General features: G+C 39.7%; 1 long non-coding RNA gene across 1 annotated transcript in view; it reads right to left on the minus strand.

Moving 5' to 3' along the window:
- Positions 1 to 14,050: 14,050 nt before the first annotated feature.
- Positions 14,051 to 19,105, minus strand: part of LOC139795044 (uncharacterized) — a 71,960-nt gene continuing 66,905 nt past the window's right edge. The window contains exon 2 of the long non-coding RNA XR_011725367.1: positions 14,051 to 14,116. This is a non-coding gene — a long non-coding RNA (uncharacterized lncRNA). The remainder of the gene's footprint in view (positions 14,117 to 19,105) is intronic.

Genomic DNA, 19,105 nt, shown 5'->3' on the forward strand with positions numbered 1-19,105 from the left:
GGAAAAATTATTTAGAAAGAGGACCAGCACTCCAGGTGCTGCAGCTGTGGGTGTAGCCCTCTGTCTGTACTCCAGCTCTGCATGCTCTCACATGTCGACAATCTGTAACAGGAGCCAAGTTGGATAAACACAAATTCACTGCAATATAACTGACAATTTGACATGCTTAAACAGGTCAGGCTAAACTTTCAACCCTGCTTTATTCTTTCCTTGCTCAGGAATAATGCATGTCTTTCATTTTCAAGGTACCTTTGATGGATTGCCACATGAATTTTAAAGGGCTTTTTATTTTTTCATCAGCTTAAATTTACCAGTTTAAGGTTTAGCTCTATGACATAGACTAAGTTGCATGTGAATTTCACTTAGAGTAAAGCACTACAACCAGCAAGCCTCTTTCTTCTTCAAAATAAGTCTTCGGATTTTATTTTATTTCTTTTTGAAGGACCAAAAGGACCTTCTGATTACTCCTTCTTCCTCTGATAGTCACAGCAGGGCATGTTATGTGAGCAGGCTTCAGCTGACAAGTTTGCATACTGTCCATGTCCACTTGGGATGTCCTTTCAAGGAGCAGCAGTCTGGAAGTCTGATGGGAATGTTGGAAAGTCAGCAGAGTGGATTATCTGTTTGATTAGTGTTGCTCTCTGCCATAGGGACCTGCCTGGCTGCACATAGTCCCTCTCAATGGATGCTGAACTCAAAATCCCATTTTTGGGGGCCAACTTGCAACTTTGTCTTAGTTACAATGTATGGGGAAGGCACCTGGTTGGACCCAGGTGCTGGGTTCCATCTGACATCTGCTACTGGTATCTCAGGGACTTTTTAGGTCAGGGACTGTATAGGTTAGGGTGGTCACCTGGCTAAGGTGGGGGAAAGGAAGGGAGAGCTGAAACAGGTTGCTTTCCTTGCTGACTCTCAAAAGCAAAAACCTAGATCTGCAGGGAATCTGGGCCAATGTGTTCCTCACACTTTCGATAACAGTCCCACTCATTCCTCACTCCACAGACTGTGCCATGCCGGGGTTTCACAGCCTCTACTGGTGTCAGGGGTGTTTCCCAGTTTGCCCTCCTTCTGCCTGGGTAAGAGTGGATGGCTTCAGCATGCAGGGCTGCAGGAGCTCCAGCCACATGGATGTTGGAAGTGTTGCCATATAAAGCCTCTTTCATGAAAACAAGCTGAAAGTCTTTATAGGATAGAGTTGAATTTGATGAATTCCCTATTTAAAAAAAAAAAAAGCATATAAAAGGCTCAGCAGATTTGAGAACATATGGAGTTTGATTCTCCACTGTCTTACACATTGCACCGTTGTTTACAATCTGACAAAGCATAAGTAAAATGCAGCCTCACTGCCTGGTTAGGATTTGCCTCCACATGGTTACACATATAATTAAGACCCACGTTTAATAAGCCTAGAGAATCAGTTTCTAGCTTTTTTTTTTTTTTTTCCATCCATGATCCTTTGTTATTTACTTTTGACCACCTTGACACATGTAGGTTTATATAGTTGTCTGCTGGTCTCTTCTCTATTGCTTTATCTCAAGTTTTTGCACCTTTCTGGGTTACTACATCCCAGGTGTTTTGAAAGGAGAGAGTAATTAGAAATTGGAATGGGATGGGAAGAAAAAGGAGGACAGTGATTTTTCTATGTGGGGGTTGCACATTTAATCAGTGGAGAAGAAAGATGATATTTTCCCTCCCTGTTAGGAGGTGACTACACCTGAAATACTGTGTTCTGTTCTAGCAACTTGGTACTATAAAAATGGCAAGAAAGAAAGATGAGAGAAAGAAAAGAGCAGTAAAGTGAATGGGAGACTGAACATATATTGACTTATAGGGAAATGCAGAATTAACTTCAAAAATACTATAGCTTGTCCAAGCAAAAAGCCACAGAAGATACCACCGTCTGAAAGCAGTTGGTGAAACTGAGTGAAGAAGGGAGTTGCTTACAGTAATTCAAGGTGAATAAAGATGATGGGGTACAATGCAGAAAAGAAAAATGCATGCTTGGTATAAAAAACAAGCCTGCCTACAGTATAGAAGTGTCTGCTTAGTATAGTGTGGTATTAGTGGTAGTTTCCTGTGCTGTAGTCAGTTGAATAAACCAGTGAAGGTTTGCATCTAACACATACATTTCTGCCAAGCCTGAAACATGAGTGTATGTAAACCTTTATGTATGAAAGACAAATCTTTGTCTTTTCCTGATTGCTTCTTGCAGCTTTTGGAATTTCTTTCCCTTAGTTCGTGGTTGTCAACACTTGGGAGTTTTGTGTAATTTTTCACTATTGCTTTGACAGAAGAACCTTTCACTCATGACCAATATTTGTATTTTTCTGAGTCCACTATGGTGAGAGATGGAAAACAAAGGAAGTGAATGGAGTTATTGGGTGCTTTGAAAGGTACGCATGTCCCTAATCTTTTTTTTTCTCTGGTGATGTGACATTGTGGCCAAGAATCACAAAGTCTTCTGTAATTATGTGTAAAAAAGAGTGGGTTCTGGTACTCTCTAATAAAATTAATGTCAGGATCACAATACTTCAGCTTTCTCTGTCCAAGTTTGAATGCTTAAAATATGCTAGTTTTAAGGCTTTAATGCAGTAATGGATCAGGATATATGTCATCACCAGCTAGCCACTTAAAGTTAATGTTACTGGGCTTACCAAACAATTTTAATATTCTTTATGTGTACTACATGCATTGTATGTTATAGCACATTATAATTACCAGTTTGATAGCATAACTGGTTTGATATCCAATCTGCCCTATTGGGTTTATTATTCCTGAAAAAACACTTGAGAGAACTTCAGTGCCAGAAAAAGAGCCAGAGTTGTGTTTTGGTGCATTGGAGGAAATAAACGACCTAGTCCAGCATTTTCTTTTACAGTCACCAAAAGTTGCTGGAAAAAGACATTAAATTTCATACAAACAAGAGCCCCTTAATATTTTCCCCAGCCTCCAATGGTTTGTGGCTGACAGTCTTTCCAGGCAAGAGACAGAAAAACTTCAGCCTCATGAACATGAGGGCTGATTTTTTTTCACTTGAAAGATTTTCTCATCAAAAGATTCTCCCTTTGTTGAAATATTCTTATCTGTTTGTTTTTTTAAGGAAAACAGTTAAAAGTTCATGGCATTGTAGGAAAAAAAATCCGCGGAGGCTTAAAGGACGACACGCAGTCACCAATATGGTTAAAGTGAAGTCGTTTATTAACAGTGGACACTCGCTTTATATAGAGCCTTTGTTTATATAACGATATCTTGCAGGTGGCTATATCTTGGACACAAATTCTGTTCTCACAGATCTTCTGCTGGCTTCCTCATTATCCTGTTATTCTTCTTTTCTACTGCCAGCTCCCTTATCTTTTTCCCATAGCTCATCTTTCAGTAACCTTGCAACTGGGTCTTAAGGCCCTTAGTTTACTATAGCTAAAGCTAAAGAGTCAGGATTGCTCACATGTCTGTTTTCTTCCAGACAATTTCCCAACATGGCATCTCTTTGCATTTTTTGATTTTGAAAGATTTCAGTTGTAGGAGGCCAAAAGAATGGCAAAGATAGAAGTGAAGCAGCAGATCTGACTAAATCAATTACACTTTATGGCCAAATAGAGGGAGACACATGAGAAGGAAGGGGGCAAAATTATAATATATATTTCAGTTTGTAATTGTTGAACATAAGGAGAGACAGGAAAAAATTAAATTTTTTTAAAATCTATTTTTGATGTATTTTTCTGTACAATACAACTAAGAAGCAACTAGGAAAAATTTCAGTATTTTTCTGTGAGAAATATATCTTTGATCAGTTGTAGTTACAGAATTCTCTGTTCATGTATATGTTAATAAATATTTTTAAAAATATTTATTAAATAATTCAAAACTTCCTAATCTTAAAATTCAACAGATGCCCTAATGCTCAACATGTAAATTCTAGACTTTTACATATTTGTAATGCACTTCAGCACCACAGTGTGTGCTTGATTTTGTTGAATAAACTCTTGTAAATACTTTTGCACAATACAGGTCCTGCAAAATCTCACAGGTGAAGTTGTTGGCTTTTCTCTTTTATTAGGGCCACCTTGTGCCATATTCACAGAGCAAAAATGCCTTGAAGGGAGTAAAATTGCTTTCTGAGGCTCTTTCCCTTCTTCAGGTGCAGAAGACCTCCAGAGAAATGCAATATGGACATGGAGAACATTGAAAGGTTGTTCTAGTTTCAGGGTGAACCATGGATGCTTGCTGTTTGTTTCATGGGGACTGAGCAGAAACTGACTGAGACTGCTCTGATTCACATTTGAGACAGAGCAATCACAGCCTACAGAGCAGGCTGAAGCTATCAGTCCATGTCCTCCCTGCCATTCATACCCCAATAAGGTAAAAGAAAGAACTGGAAAAAAACCCCTTCCATCTGCTGATGGCTGTACAAGCACACAGATATAGGGGCTCCCTTAAGTGAAAGAAATTTGATTCTACAAGTTACAGACTTTTTGAAAGACAGAGTTAAAATATTTTCATTACGTGATGTTGAAATAAAAAAAAAAAAAAAAAAACATTACTTAAAGCACAACAGAGTGGAGAAGAGGTGGCTGTGTCCCAGCTGCCAGCCTGACTGAACCTGTTAAGGACAATGTAACAAAGGAATTCTTTCTGAAGCTTTCTTGTCAGAAGATATTTATGACATGAAATTAGATCCAGGCTGGCAAAAATTGTTTCTTTTAAAACTAGGTTAAAATATGTGGAAGTTCAGGATGTTCATACCAAGTAAATAAAAATGGCATTTTAAAATTAATGTGCTGGCACGGAAAAATGGTCAGAAAGCAGTTGTTAAGATGGTTAAATCATCTTTAGGTCATACTGGAGGAAAAAGTCTGACTGAAATTTTCATTGCTGGATACATTTTACTGCTTCTAAGATAAATCCACTGATGATAGTTATTACCACAACTGGGAACTGATCACACTGTGCAGCCAGGTCTTTGCTGCATTGATGCTGGGCTAAATGATAGTAGGTTCTGAGTGCTTTCTTGAATGCAAAAGACTTCCAGTACTTAATGGTAATTTTAATGTGAAAAAGCCAATTTTTAGTATGTGCAAAAATAGAGGGACATGGCTCGTTACATTTATATATACTTAGTCAAATGAATAGCAACTGCATAATACCTTAGAATTTTAAAGGCAGAAAGTAAAACTGTATTTTTACCATTCTGTAGTGACAGAAAAGTAGCTTGCTCGCTTTTTTGCAGTTTCAGTGTTTCATTTGTTCCTTCCAGTCAACATGTTCTCTCCAGCATGCTCAGACAAACTGCAAATTAATGTACCTAATGTACCTTTGCAGGATTGATGCAAGCGGAAGCAGAACCAGATGAGATAGGAAAAAAAAAAAAAAAAGGCAGGATGCATTAATTTGTTCTTCACTGTGTTTTCAACCGGAACTCAAGAAACATTACAAAGATAATAATCTATTGTTTTACGTAAAGTAGAGGTAGGTTTTATATACATCAACAGCTGAATCTCCAGTCAGCCAATCTCACATTGCCAAGTCACAGCTGAGAGTTGCAAAAGAGCAAAGGCAAATTTAAAGGCTGGAAAAATACAAGAGAAAAAGGACTGGCCTTAGACATGATTTTATTTACTGCTGCTAGGAGCTCTAGCATTGAGTAGAACTGTGTTCCAAGGCCTGTATTCTTCTGCTCTTCATTCAAGAAATAATGTGTTGGCATACCTCAAACCCAGTGGAGCCATCCAAGGAAAAAGTATAAAATATATACAATGCTGTACAATGCACACACTCCCAGATGCTGTTCCTGGTAGCTGTGGCTCGAGCCAGAGGTATCTCAATTAACCTGTTCTGAGATCATTCAGGTACCTCTAGCCTTACACTGAAACCTTCAATAAGGATAAAAGCTCTTCTAAGTTTTGTCTGCAGAAATGACTTATACTAAGAAGCCCAAGTTTCCTAGTTTCCAAATATTCTTGATATTTTTGGAAATTGTACCAAAATGTAGCAAATCTACCAAAATGCATGCCTGTTAGTTGGTAGATAATATGTACAGAGGGTATTGGAACTTGGAAGAATAATGCACACATTATCAAGGGCATTCACAGGTGCTTTGAACCCTCTCCCCTACTTTTTGAGAGCAACCATGATTGAAAACAGTTTTGGAAAATAGATCACAAGATGATAAATGACAAGCAACTTTATGCTTTAAAAAATACTTAAAATAAATTTATACAGTGATATTTCCTGAGCACATCCATCACTCTCATGGGATATGTCTTTTCAAAACCCTCCGTGCATACATATCCATGATTTTGCAGATACTTAGCATACTTTAAAAAATTCTTTTTTCCCTATCTAAAGTTAATAAAGGTCTTCAGAAGCAGATGGAATATCAAACTTGGGCTTCTGGAGTTGGTGGAGAACTTTAAGTACTATTAACATCACTCATGATTCTTCATTACAATAAAGAGAAAAAATGCTGACCCTGTCATCATGGACATTTCAGGATCAAGTCTTGCCTGTTTGAGTGAGTATGTGACAGTGATCAATACAGCTTGCAGCTCCTTGTCAGCACCATCAACCAACTCTGAGTTTTCACAGACCACCTGAGAAGCACATAGCTCCTTATGCAACTTGACAACCATAATGTGGCATCCATCCCTTGTATCCCTCCAAGTTCTGGGTGCCTCAGCTTCCCACCAGGGTGTTCAATCCTTTTTTCCTCTGCTCTTTTACATCCAGAGACATTCATGGCCATAAATGACTCCTTAGCTTGTGTATGTGCTGTCTGTCTGTCCAGTGAACGTTTCTCAGATCACAGCTTGACTTCTTTTTTATGCCCACATAGGTGTGCTTTTAATTGCTTTTATCTTTCAGGTAGAACAGAGGGTTTGGCATTTTCAAGGATGCTTTTAAAAGCACACTCCTTTTCAGTGCCAGCATGTTACCACCTTCAGGATGACTGCCAGGACTGCTGGCCACTGTTTCATATGCCAGAAATTTTAGTGGCTTAGTAGACAGTTCCACAAATTAGATGTATCACTGAAGCTTGTGCTGTGCCTTAACTTTCAGCGCTTCATTTGGTGTCTCCTAAATCTCTTTGATAAATCCAAATTAAACCCTGGCTGCATGGTGTCCACTGATGGAACATTACTTATATGGTTGCCCTGGCTTGTATGTGATTATTTTTAAAAAGTGTTAACTGGTGTAGAAAATGAGCCTGTGCAAGTAAAGGAAAACATATGTTGAAAAACTCTCAAGAAAGGCCAGAATGGCCATTTTAACCCAGATATGCATAGAATCATAGAATTGGCTGGGTTGGAAGGGACCTCAGAGATCATCAAGTCCAACCCTTGATCCACTCCCGCTGCAGTTACCAGACCATGGCACTGAGTGCCACATCCAGTCTCTTTTTAAAAATCTCCAGGGACGGAGAATCCACCACTTCCCTGGGCAGCCCATTCCAATATCTGATCACCCTCTCAGTAAAGAAATTCTTTCTAATGTTCAATCTAAACCTCCCCTGGCACAACTTGAGACCGTGCCCTCTTGCCTTGCTGAGAGTTGCCTGGGAAAAGAGACCAACCCCCCCCTGGCTACACCCTCCTTTCAGGGAGTTGTAGAGAGTGATGAGGTCTCCTCTGAGCCTCCTCTTCTCCAGGCTGAACAGCCCCAGCTCCCTCAGCCTCTCCTCATAGGATCTGTGCTCGAGTCCCTTCACCAGCCTGGTTGCCTCCTTTGGACCTGCTCCAGGACCATAATCTCCTTCCTAAACTGAGGGGCCCAGAACTGGACACAGGACTCGAGGTGTGGCCTCACCAGCGCTGAGTACAGGGGCAGAATCCCTTCCCTGGACCTGCTGGCCACGCTGTTCCTGATACAGGCCAGGATGCCATTGGCCTTCTTGGCCACCTGGGCACACTGCTGGCTCATGTTCAGCTTCCTGTCAATCCAAACTCCATGAGAAAGACAAAGCTGTAATGTCATGAAATCCACAGGTAATGTGACACTCAGCAGATATTTTTAATGGGAGCAGAAGTTTTCATCTGATTACAATTACTTTTGTTTCATGCTCAGAATAAAATAGTTTTCCAGCTCAGATAGTAATTCCTAGGTTTTATAGCTGCTATTTACACTGCTAAAGATACAGAACAGGAAAGATAGGACAATCTTTTTTTTTCCTCAAATCATTTTCACCTTTCTCAAAAACATGAACTCTTCTCATTTCTCCCTCAGTTAAACCTTTTTTTTGTTTTTTTCCTTTAGGTTAATTGATAATAGGCAAATGAATAATCCATCAGCATGCGAATTCAGATTCTGATTCTATGAGAAGATGAATTCCTTCATTCAGAAAAATCACACTTCAGCAAATGTTGACCTTGTTGTGGTTCCAGGCATCTAATATATTCACTGTAAGTAGCAAAATTTTCAAGTCAGGACACTTTTTAGAACTTCTAACTATTTCTTGGTTACAGACATATTCTTATCCCCAGTACTCAGTGGGTGCCTGTGCAAGGTACTCCTTGCAGACTCCTGATGCACTACTTTAAAATGAAGGTTCTATGTATAATGTCAGAATACCCCCCTTGGGAACAGAAGAAAAATTGAATTAGCACTTCTCATTGCTGTCTGAATTTTATTATTCAGTCTATAAGGCAAAAAACCCCAAAACATATATTGGGTTACAATTATTAAATCTCTTGTCTTACTTTGCCAAATGTAATCTTAAAAAAGGTTTATTCATTGTTCAGGCAACACCTTTAATAGTGAAACAGGAATGGGGAGGATGTATCCCTTAATTAATGGCAACTTCATCTTGGAGAAAAAAAAAAAAGGTGGTGTAATTATTTATTCTAAAAATAAAGAAAATATGTTGAAAGATATACTGAGTGTTTGAAAAGGTCAGATATTGAGGTTGAGAAGAAAAGAGAGCTAAATATGTCCAGGCATGTGTTATTTGTGTATAGTAGAGGTCTTTAGTTGATTGAGGAAATGAACTAGATTTTCATCCAATTAATTACAAAAAAAACAAACAAAAAAAAAACCCACAAACCCCCCCCCCCCAAGAACCCCCAAACCCAAAACAAAACCAAAATTTACCTGAAAGCTTGCAGTAGGTTTGAAAAAAATAATCCTTTTGTTTAAATTATATTTGCTAAAGGGTGAAACTATATTTAAACAGAGATGTCAAATGAATTTTGTGCCTTGTTTACCTGGAGCAAGCCTTTCTGGGTTTGGAAAACTGACCTGTCTTGTATTTACACAATCAGGCTTATTTGTAATTCTGGATTAGTTCAAAACTACTTGTTCATGGATCTGTGCCACCTCTGTGTAAAGAGCATGGGACCGTGTATATCTCCACCTTGTGTGAAAGAGAGGAGATCCACAGCAGAAAGCCTTTGCAGGTATCTTAGGCTGTAACCTCAGCCACTATTCAGGTTCCACTTTTTTTTTTTTTTACTAATATTTTCCACACTGGCAGTGTTATTTGTATACCTGACAGTGGTCCTGATGCATGGAAATGTTCTTCTTTCCTGTCAATGCAATTGTGTTTGACTGTTCCATGCAGAGATAGCTTTGGTAATCAATGAGGTGACCACACTCTGCAGGTTTTAAGTCAATCAGAACTTTTCATTTTATTCAAAATTCGTAAGTTATGTTGGCTTCTTTTGTTTCCTACACTGTTTGTTCCTTATTGACCTGCTGTGGCTGGTTTCATTTCTTTTGCCTACTAGAATGCTTTGACTGTGTTAATGCTGAGACCTGCTATCTTTGTAGGAATGGAGTGTATTTTTTTTTTTTTTTCTTTTTTGCTATAAGCATGTCATATAAAATACCTGGCAGCTTGAGAATGCCAGAGATGAATTATGTGGAACAGAAGTAAAAAAACAGCTTTTGCTGAAATGGATGGAAATTATTTCAGGTGCAACGTTAAATGCAAATTATAGAATATATTATTTTTCTTACAAGATGTTTCTTGTATAAACACAGTAATGTGAAAATAAGGAAAAGGATTATTCTGCTAGCTTAAAAGACCTGTTTATATTTCTTCTTGAAAAGTTAGTATCATTGAATATTTTCCACTTCTGATGAGGCAGTTTTATCATATTATTTTTGCTTAATAATTTTTGCTTATTTCTCCAGCTTTAGATATGACTCCTGTTACTGTTATGATAGACTTAATTATAGGAAGGGAATAACTCTCCTAGGTCAGGATAGATTTAAAATTACAGAAACTGCTCGACTAATTTTCAATGCTGATTCTCTGAGTAGCTTCATATATTACATCTCCATTCCTGGCTGAGTCCCATGAAATGAGCTCCACTCCACAGTGGGAACAGAGACAGAAATAAAATCAGCTCAATATTAGCATTTTTTAACTAAAATATTTCTATTTCCCTGTTATTTGGTGTAAGAATAACAGAAATCTAGATCCTTGGGATAATGCAGTGCTTATTTCTCACTTTAGGAAAAGAGCTAACAAGAATGAGCTACAGGTATAGTTTTAAATAAAAAAAATCTCGGTGCTGCTTTGTTCCTCTGGAAGGCACTGATTTCCATACAAGTGGAGTTAGGCTAGTGCTGAGATCTTTTAACCCATTCCTGTCCCTTACTAGTTTTTTGCTTCCATTTCTGGTCTTTTTTGGGAACCTGATTAAAGCTATTCACCAGCTGGTGTAGTTTAGGTCATGCTATTTAATTATCAATGTTGTTCCTACTTCATTTTATCCTAAATGTGTCTACAGTTTTCATGGCTCTCTGATACTCCCCTTATGGAAAAAGTAGCTGTTCACCTGTTAAAAAGCTCCTGTGACAATGTGTAGAGCATCCTGGAGGTGTCCAGTGCTTTTCTATAATTCACCATAAAAAGCAGCCTCTAGACAGCATAGCAGATGCATTAAGTATTAATGTTTCACAGTAATCAATGGATTTATGAGCCCAGATGAGTCAGTTTTTATTATTAACAGTATTTCTCACAGGTTAACTTTAAAACTTACATTTTGAACAAGCTGCCAGCGATAGCTGTGTGCAATTTTTTTTTGTTGTTTCTTTTATTTTTTATCTAAATCCTTCACAAGGAGTATTGGGATTTACATGTTTATTTTACTTTAGAGAATTAAAATGTTGATATTATTAGGCATGGGGGATAGATCTAAAAAGAAACATAAAAGTGTTCTGAGGTAAAATGGCCTGAGAAGGGGTCATGTCTGTCATGCTTTGAGTCGGCCCTGTGTGCTTGGCTGCATGTAGAAAGTCTGACTAGCATTGCTGGACATAATTAAATTATAAGCTGTACAAATTTATGTCTGAACTATGCACAAATGTGATTTTAGTACACAGACTGGTAAAAAAGACCAAATAGACGTATTACAGACCTGAACTTTTTCCAGCAGCTGTAGTCTTACAGGGAGGCTGCCATGACCCCCAAAGGCAAAGGAATGCCCTCCTTCCTCTCTCCTCACACAAGTGGCACGGGCAGCTGTTGTTAGCTTGGTTTCCTTATTCAAAAGCATTAATCTTTTCAGTACTCCTCTCGCAGCTTGAGAGATGCACTGGGAGAGTTCTTTCTTGCACTGAGAGAAGAAATTAGCTCCCTATCCCTTTTTTCAGGTGCATCAAGCAGATGCCTGACCTTTCAGCTGTTTTGTTGTAGGCATTGCTGTGCTTGCTGCCCATAGCTAAGTACTGGTAAGTGCCATGTAATCACACTATAGAATGAAGCACTGCTTTTCTTGGAGTGACCCAGCACTCTCCTGAAGGTGATAGGATGACATTGGTTCATCAGCTTTCAGAAAAAACTCCCCAAAACATTTTTAGGGACTTCCTTTCATAAGATATCTGCATCTGGAGGGATCTGCAAAAAGCAATCCCGAATGAAGCATCAAGGTGGAATTTAGAATCCTTTTTTTTTTTTTTTTTCCCCTGCTTCCTTGACTGATGGAAGAATAATAGTTTTGTTTATCTTCTGCTATCCTAGTGTCACGGTTTAACACTGGCCCGGCAATTAAACCGAGTAACAGACGCTCTCTATTAATCTCTCTCTCCTCCCGGATAAGAAAGGAGAGAGAATAAGGGAGAGAGACTTATGGGTTGGAAACTAAACTACACAACTTTAATGAAACAGTAATGATAAATAGGAAAAATTAATAAATATATACAAATATACAAGAAAATGGATACCACATTCCTCCTCCCTTTCCCCCAATAGCTCTCACGTCACCACTGAGGCTGCAGGGCAGCCCTGGGAAAGTCCAGGCTGGACTCCTGGAGTCGGCAGCAGTCGGGAACTGGAGGCAGGAACACACAGATATGGGCTGGCACAGATCAGGAGCACAGGCAGGCAAACGGACGGGATCCTTCCAGGATGCCGGGGTGAAGGAAGAGAAGCAGGAAGGGCAGGCAGCCGGAAGCTGGAAGCAGGAAATCTGGCTTGGCCCTCGTGATCCCTCAAATTTATACTGAGGATGACGTATATGGGATGGAATACTCTGTTTGGTCAATTCTGGCATCTATCTTGTCCGTTCCTCCCCAAAGGAGGGATGCAGGTGGGACCTTTTATGTTTTCTTCAGAGCTGAGCAGTGTCCTTGGCTCTGCATACCAGTCTCTAGCAGTAACTATAAACATCAAGTGTTATCAGTCCTAGAAACACACACTGTCTGAGAAACTTGCTGTTAATTTCAGCAAGTGCAACTACTTACAGGAGACTTAGCTGAAAGCAAAAGTACAAGACAGAAAATCACCTTTATCCTGGCCCAAACCAGGCTAGGCATCTGGTAATTCCTATTCTCCTTTTCTCTCTAGATTATTTTTTTCTTCTGCAGGACAGATTGGAACCACAGACCTAATTTTCTCCTACTTTATATCCTATGTAACCACTTACAGGTGTGTGTATAGTGCCACCTTACTGAAATGGCAATGCTTTGAGAGATATAAATTAGAAGGTACAAGCAGTACAAGCGATATAAAGAGCAAGATAGGAGATAATCAAGTCCCAGGGAGAGAGAGAAACTATGTTTAAGTCTTATGCCATCTGGACATGACTTTTTGTGAGTGTTTATGAGTTTAAAATACCTGTAGGTGCTGAGGCATCTGAAGTTTCAGCAGCATATGCCATTTTTATGCGAGGAGCAGCTCAGTCCCAGATTGGAGATTTACTATCTGTTAAAGGGAGATACTTCTTCAGAGATGGGAGCAGACAGATTAATCTTCTTACTTTTCAGAAGCTGCCTTTATAACAGAACTTTCTATTATTTTCTTCCTCTCCAGCCAGTTCTTTGCACAAAGGTGTGCCAACTTTGGCGTTTGGCTATGTGTGAGGACAGGGAAAAGGTGGTTGTGCAAGGATATTGCCTGTACTGGTAATACAGAGATCTTCTCTGGGAGATGAGAAAAAGCTGGCTGTAATCTGCTCGGGCTGAAAAAGGCTGAACACAAAGCTGTAAGTCATGTAAAAGCAGGCTGCAGAAAGAAAAGGACCCTGAGGAGGTCTTGTAACAACAATGTCCTACAGAGCAAGGAGTGAATCATCACAGTGACTACATGCTATCATTAAACCCCATTTATTTGGACCTGTTTAATACACAAATCACATCCTTGTGTCTCGTCTCTTTCACAGCTGTGCAACACCAGCCACTTGAAAATTCTTTAATGGGTCTCTCATCTCAGAATACCATCCCTGACTCTCTTTTGCCCCACCATGCTTTGGTGGAGGGACAGCATAATGCCACTTAGGATAAAATATGCCTGCAATAGTAAGAGGATAAAAAGGGTTTTGTTATGCTGTTGTACAGCTGAGCCAAGGCATAACATGATGCTGAGGTGAGACATTGCCAAGAACTTTTTACTAAGGGAACTAAAAGGTAGACAAAAATAATTTCTCACATGTCAGCTCGCTACTGAAGTATGGGAAAAAACTGGCTCCAGAGCTGCTACGCTTTCCTCTCCTCTCCTCTCCTCTCCTCTCCTCTCCTCTCCTCTCCTCTCCTCTCCTCTCCTCTCCTCTCCTCTCCTCTCCTCTCTTCTCTCCTCTCCTCTCCTCTTCTCTCTCCTTTCCCTTCTCTCTCCTTTCTTTATCTCTTTTTTTTTTTTTTTTTTTTTTTTTTTTTTTTTTTTTTTTTTTTTTTTTTTTTTCTTGGGGGTGGGGAGAGGAGCATTGCAGATAGCTGAACAAAATTTGCTTAATGAGCTTTGGCATGAAAAATTATGTGTCTTCCTTCCTACTATTTTCTATAAAAAAACAGCTGCAGGAGCAAGGATGAGTACCTGGAAAACAAATGGGTATGTTCAGAGAGAAGCAGCCATTAGTGGGGAATAAAAGTGTGGCAGAATAGCTCTTCCTACTCTTCCCTAACCCCCTTGTTGAAATTAAGCAAATGTCAGGAAACAGCACAGGCAGGGTCTGGAGTGACAGAGGCTCCCCTGGGGCAGGCAAAGTCTCATGGCCAGGGACCCCACCGTCCCAGCCAGAGGGCAGGGAAGCTTCCTGGGGCTTTCTTAATCCCAGCATCGGTGAGTGATCTTACATCCAGCACTTATAGCTGAGATTTGCCTCTTCTGTTTCTCTTCATTTTTTAAAAAACATGTTCATCCAAATTTTTCTTATCTTTTTTGGTATGATTTTCCAGGACAAGGAATCTGTAGTCTTGGTGGTCCCTACTACATGTAAACTGTTCTTATGTGAAATGGATGAAATGCAATGAGCATGGTGAGGTGGCTTGTAGCCTCCTGGCTATCATAGTGATTTTGAAACATTTTATCACTTACCTGGGAAATGTTGCATAGCTCTGCTAAAACACCCATTTGTTGTCTGGACAGTATTATGCTAATATAGCAGTGTGACTGTTGATAAGAAAGATTTTGGAAGGATGCTGTGAGGTGTGTAGCAGACAATAGTGTTGTTCATACTGCTTTGTTCCTAAGAAATTCCTGCCTCTTCATCCTTTACTCTGCCGTGAATATTCATGCCCATGTCTGTGCTCAAGTTTGTTCAAGTTGTGCTCATGTAGGTTGTGAGGTTCTGCTGAAACCAAGATCTGGACTGACTTGGGTTAAAAGAGTATTTTTTAAAATCCACATCCCTTCAGAAGGTGGTGTAGATCTAGTGATGTGAGTCTACAATATCTTCACTGACCTGAGGAAATACTGGCTTGGATAAAAATTGAATCCAGTCCTGTATGTAATCTTCCCTCATGGGTTTATTCTGCTTAAAAACAATTTTAAAAAGCAGCAAGCAGATAAGACTGTTTTTCAAGAAGTTGCAGCCATATATTCTGTCTGGAAGCAATTTACTGCTGACCAAATTCTCAAGCAGCAATAGCTAGGGAAGATGCATGCATGGTAAAAAAAAGACTTTTAAAAATTAAAAATGTCTCTGCAGTTTTAACATCTTTTTAAATTTGAAATACTACAAGTTTTATTTAATTTTTCAAAGTATTGATCATTCACTAAATTTTCACTTCTACATTCTGAGCACAAGTCCTACTATTTCCTTTACGGATGATGCCAAATTCAAAGAGTCTCATGCTTTCCCAAAACAGCACCAGAACTACAACAAAAAGTTGCTGGCACTTTGGGTCAGGCTCACAGTTCTGCTGGCCTGCTTGACCCTGGAAATGGTCCCACTGCCTGCAGAGACCTTGGCCAACACCTGAGTAATATTTAGCACAAGGATAGCTGCTCAGATAACCACCAGACCAAACAAGTATGTGAGTGTCTTGGAAACATTCTGCTTCAGGAGAACTGCACATGATTAAAGGGATTATTTCAGTTTTCAAGGTCTAGAAATAGGATTTCCATTTGTTCTAGTCCCAGTCAAATAGCTGGATGGAGTCCTTCTACTCCACACAATACTTTCAGAGTAATAGGAGACTTGTTTTCTTCTCTGCTGAGAGAAGGGGGAAGAATGCTCCAGCTTATGAGCTCCTTTCTTTTTCTTCTGGCTGTTGGTTATTAGTGGCTTTCATGTGAGAAGGAAAAGAGGTTTCCCAGCAGAGGGAGGGAAGTACATATTCCCAGGTAAGACTTTGGCAGAACTGGGCAAGAACCAATATTTTTTCCCTGTCACATTAAACAGAAATCTCACATGCTACCTTCACTCCCTAATTTTGGTTCTATAATATTTGAAGAGGTTTGTGAGTAAAAGAAATTTGTTCTTGTCTCTGGAATCATAGAATTTTCAGGGTTGGAAGGGACCTGTAAGATCATACAGTTCCAACCCCCTGCCATGGGCAGGGACACCTCCCACTGGATCAGGTTGCTCAGAGCCCCATCCGGCCTGGCCTTAAAAACTTCCAGGGATGGGGCTTCCACCACCTCTCTGGACAACCTGTGCCAGTGTCTCACCACCCTCATGGTGAAGAACTCCTTCCTAACGTCCCCCCTAAATCTACCCTTCTCTAGTTTGAATCCATTCCCTCTGGTCCTATCACTTCCTGACACCCTAAAAAGTCTCTCATCAACTTTCTTGTTGGCCCTCTTCAGATACTGGAGGGCTACAGTAAGGTCTCGGTTTTCCTGAACACTTCCCAAGAAATAGGATGAAAGAACAAACGTGTGTCGACAGTGGCATCTAGTGGCAAAATACCTAATAGGCCCTTGAGAGAGAGAGCAGCTTTTTAGCTGATCTGGACAGCCAGCCAGCCACCTTCTTTTGCACGCCGATTAATGACTGATCCACAGGTTTGTATTTTTGGGAGGCTCCCTGCAGGCGACTGGAAGATTTTTTCCATCCAGAACAGATGAGAATATTTCTAGCAGTTTGCATAGGACATGATGAGGCTGCCTGTGTTGCTCAAGAGGAAGAGGAGGCCCAAGCTTCTAAGGGCCTTTTGGCCCTTAGGCCAAAAAAGGATTTGCCCTTTGCACACCTAAAAATGATTTCACTTCTGTATAGTGAAATCAAAAAGGGAGATTGGTCTCCTCTGGGAAGTGTTCTTTAAGCTAGCCTGACACTGAAAGTCAAACTACAGGAGCATAAGGACTATGAATTTGTGCTTTGTGAGGAACTGGTATAGTGAATAGAGAAAGTTGTCTCTGATAGCAAAGCTAATAGGAACAGTTAAGAAACCAGGATATTTTTAAAAAGACAAGATAGGGAAAAAAATCACACAAATGTATTTTTTGTATTTTTCATATTTTTTCCAAATAGTTTCACTTTGCTTACATCTGAGCTATTGTGCTCTGGTGTGTTCATTACATTGCAAAAATCCAGCCTACCAGTGATGAAGATGTGGATGATCACCTTGGACTCACCATAAGGCAGCATGAGGTGTACTCCCTTGGTCAGAACAGGAGAGAGGATGTACCTATAGATAGCAAATGTGGTTGCCCATCAGCACTGAGGACTTGACAATGAATATAAGTATAGAAGCTGGCTTGATTCTTGAGGGCAAACTTTGGTGACAATGAGATAGAACCACATGTGACAGTGAGATACGCTGCAGCTGGGCTCCCTTTTTTGGGGCTTTTAATCTCTGGTCCCAGAACCAGGTCACTGAATTAAGTGTGTATTGGGGAAAGCAAGTAGAAGAGAATCAAGTGGGTTTTGTACTACTGTTGCTCAATTGATGCTATCTCACAGTCATTTCTGACATTTTGGCCTACAGTTCTAGCAAAATTCCCCTTTGTGCCTGCAGTCTGGTACTGGATATTCACACTGCAGCAACCAGGGCTAGTAGAGGAGACACAAATCCATTTCATTTTCATATCTGAAAGCAAAAAGATTAAATAATCAGAAACAACGATACCAAACTTGGTATTAATTTATCAAAATTTACAGTGATCAGACTGTACAGAATCCACCAAGTATTATACATCCTCTTTGTGAAATTAGAACAAATCATACAAATAATGGTTTCCATCATGAGTGACATTATTTTTAATAAACTTTTAATTGCATATAAAAATGCAGGTTTTATATAACGGAAATTGCTCATAAATCTTTGGCAAGCTTAAAGGCCATGGCCACATTGCTGTGGTGAAAGGATGGAAAGATAGTGTGAAATTTGTGTCTGTATTTGTGACCATTAGAATGGCAAGTCATAGATATGCTGCTGCTTGGCTTTTGCTATTAGAATACTTAGCAGAAACTCAGACAGATGTATCCAAGTTGCATGAATAAAAATTGAGAACTATTGTGCATCTAATAGCATGCATATGGTGTACTATCTGGAATGCAATGTACATATATATGCATGATCTTTTTAAAGTGGGCATTAATATAGCTGTGTAGGTTGGAACTACTTGAGAGGAAATATTAACTTTTTACATTTTTAAGATTTATTTTTTCTCTACAATTTGTCATAGCTTTGTTTTGAAAACTGTAGAAACTCCACTCCTGCCCTTTGAAGTTTCACTTGCATCTTCATTTGTAATTTTACCATACACTAAAAAAACCTGAATCTCAACCTTCAGGTTCATTTGTTATCATTTCTTCTGCAGCCTCTTGTTCAGTTTTCAACACGTTAGTTATCCAAAATAATAATCCCCCTATTTTGCAGAGACTCGGTGGTCAGAAAAAGGCTCATACAAGGGACAGTTTAAAGCAGGTAAGTTAAATTTCTGTTTTCAGCAGTTCTAAAGGAGGAGCTCATTTTGATTCTGCATGGAGTCAAACCATGCTGGGAGGGAGGAAGGATCAATACTCTGCCCACTGCCTGACCTGATGTTCAGTAAGCCACTGGCACAGCTAAGAGTAGCTTAAGAGACCCCCTTGAGTCCTCAGCCAGCATTCGAAAAGCTCGGCCTGAGTAGAAAACTGCGGTGCTGTAGTTTTTGTTGCGGAATTATTCTGTGAAAGCAGCGAGCTGGGAGCCAAATGGTGACATCAGAGTGTAAGAAGAGTTTTTCGACTGTAGATGGCACTACAAGGTGGTAAATGGCAAAGGTGTGTCTAATAGCTGTAGAGGTTTTTATTCTCTTGAAGGTTTGTGGGGCTTTTTGTGGCTTTTTGTTTGTTTGTTTATCTCCCAAAGACTCTTAAATTAGTGTTTAGAAAATCCTTTGGAAGCCCAAGAGAACATCCTTGATTCTCATGTCTTTTCATCCATTTTCTCCCCTTCAGAGGAAGCTGATGGCCTGAGGTAGCTTGCATCCTTGTGCCCTCTATTCAGAAGGATGGGA

Source organism: Heliangelus exortis, chromosome 3 (assembly GCF_036169615.1).
Source record: "Heliangelus exortis chromosome 3, bHelExo1.hap1, whole genome shotgun sequence".
NCBI lineage: Eukaryota > Metazoa > Chordata > Aves > Apodiformes > Trochilidae > Heliangelus > Heliangelus exortis.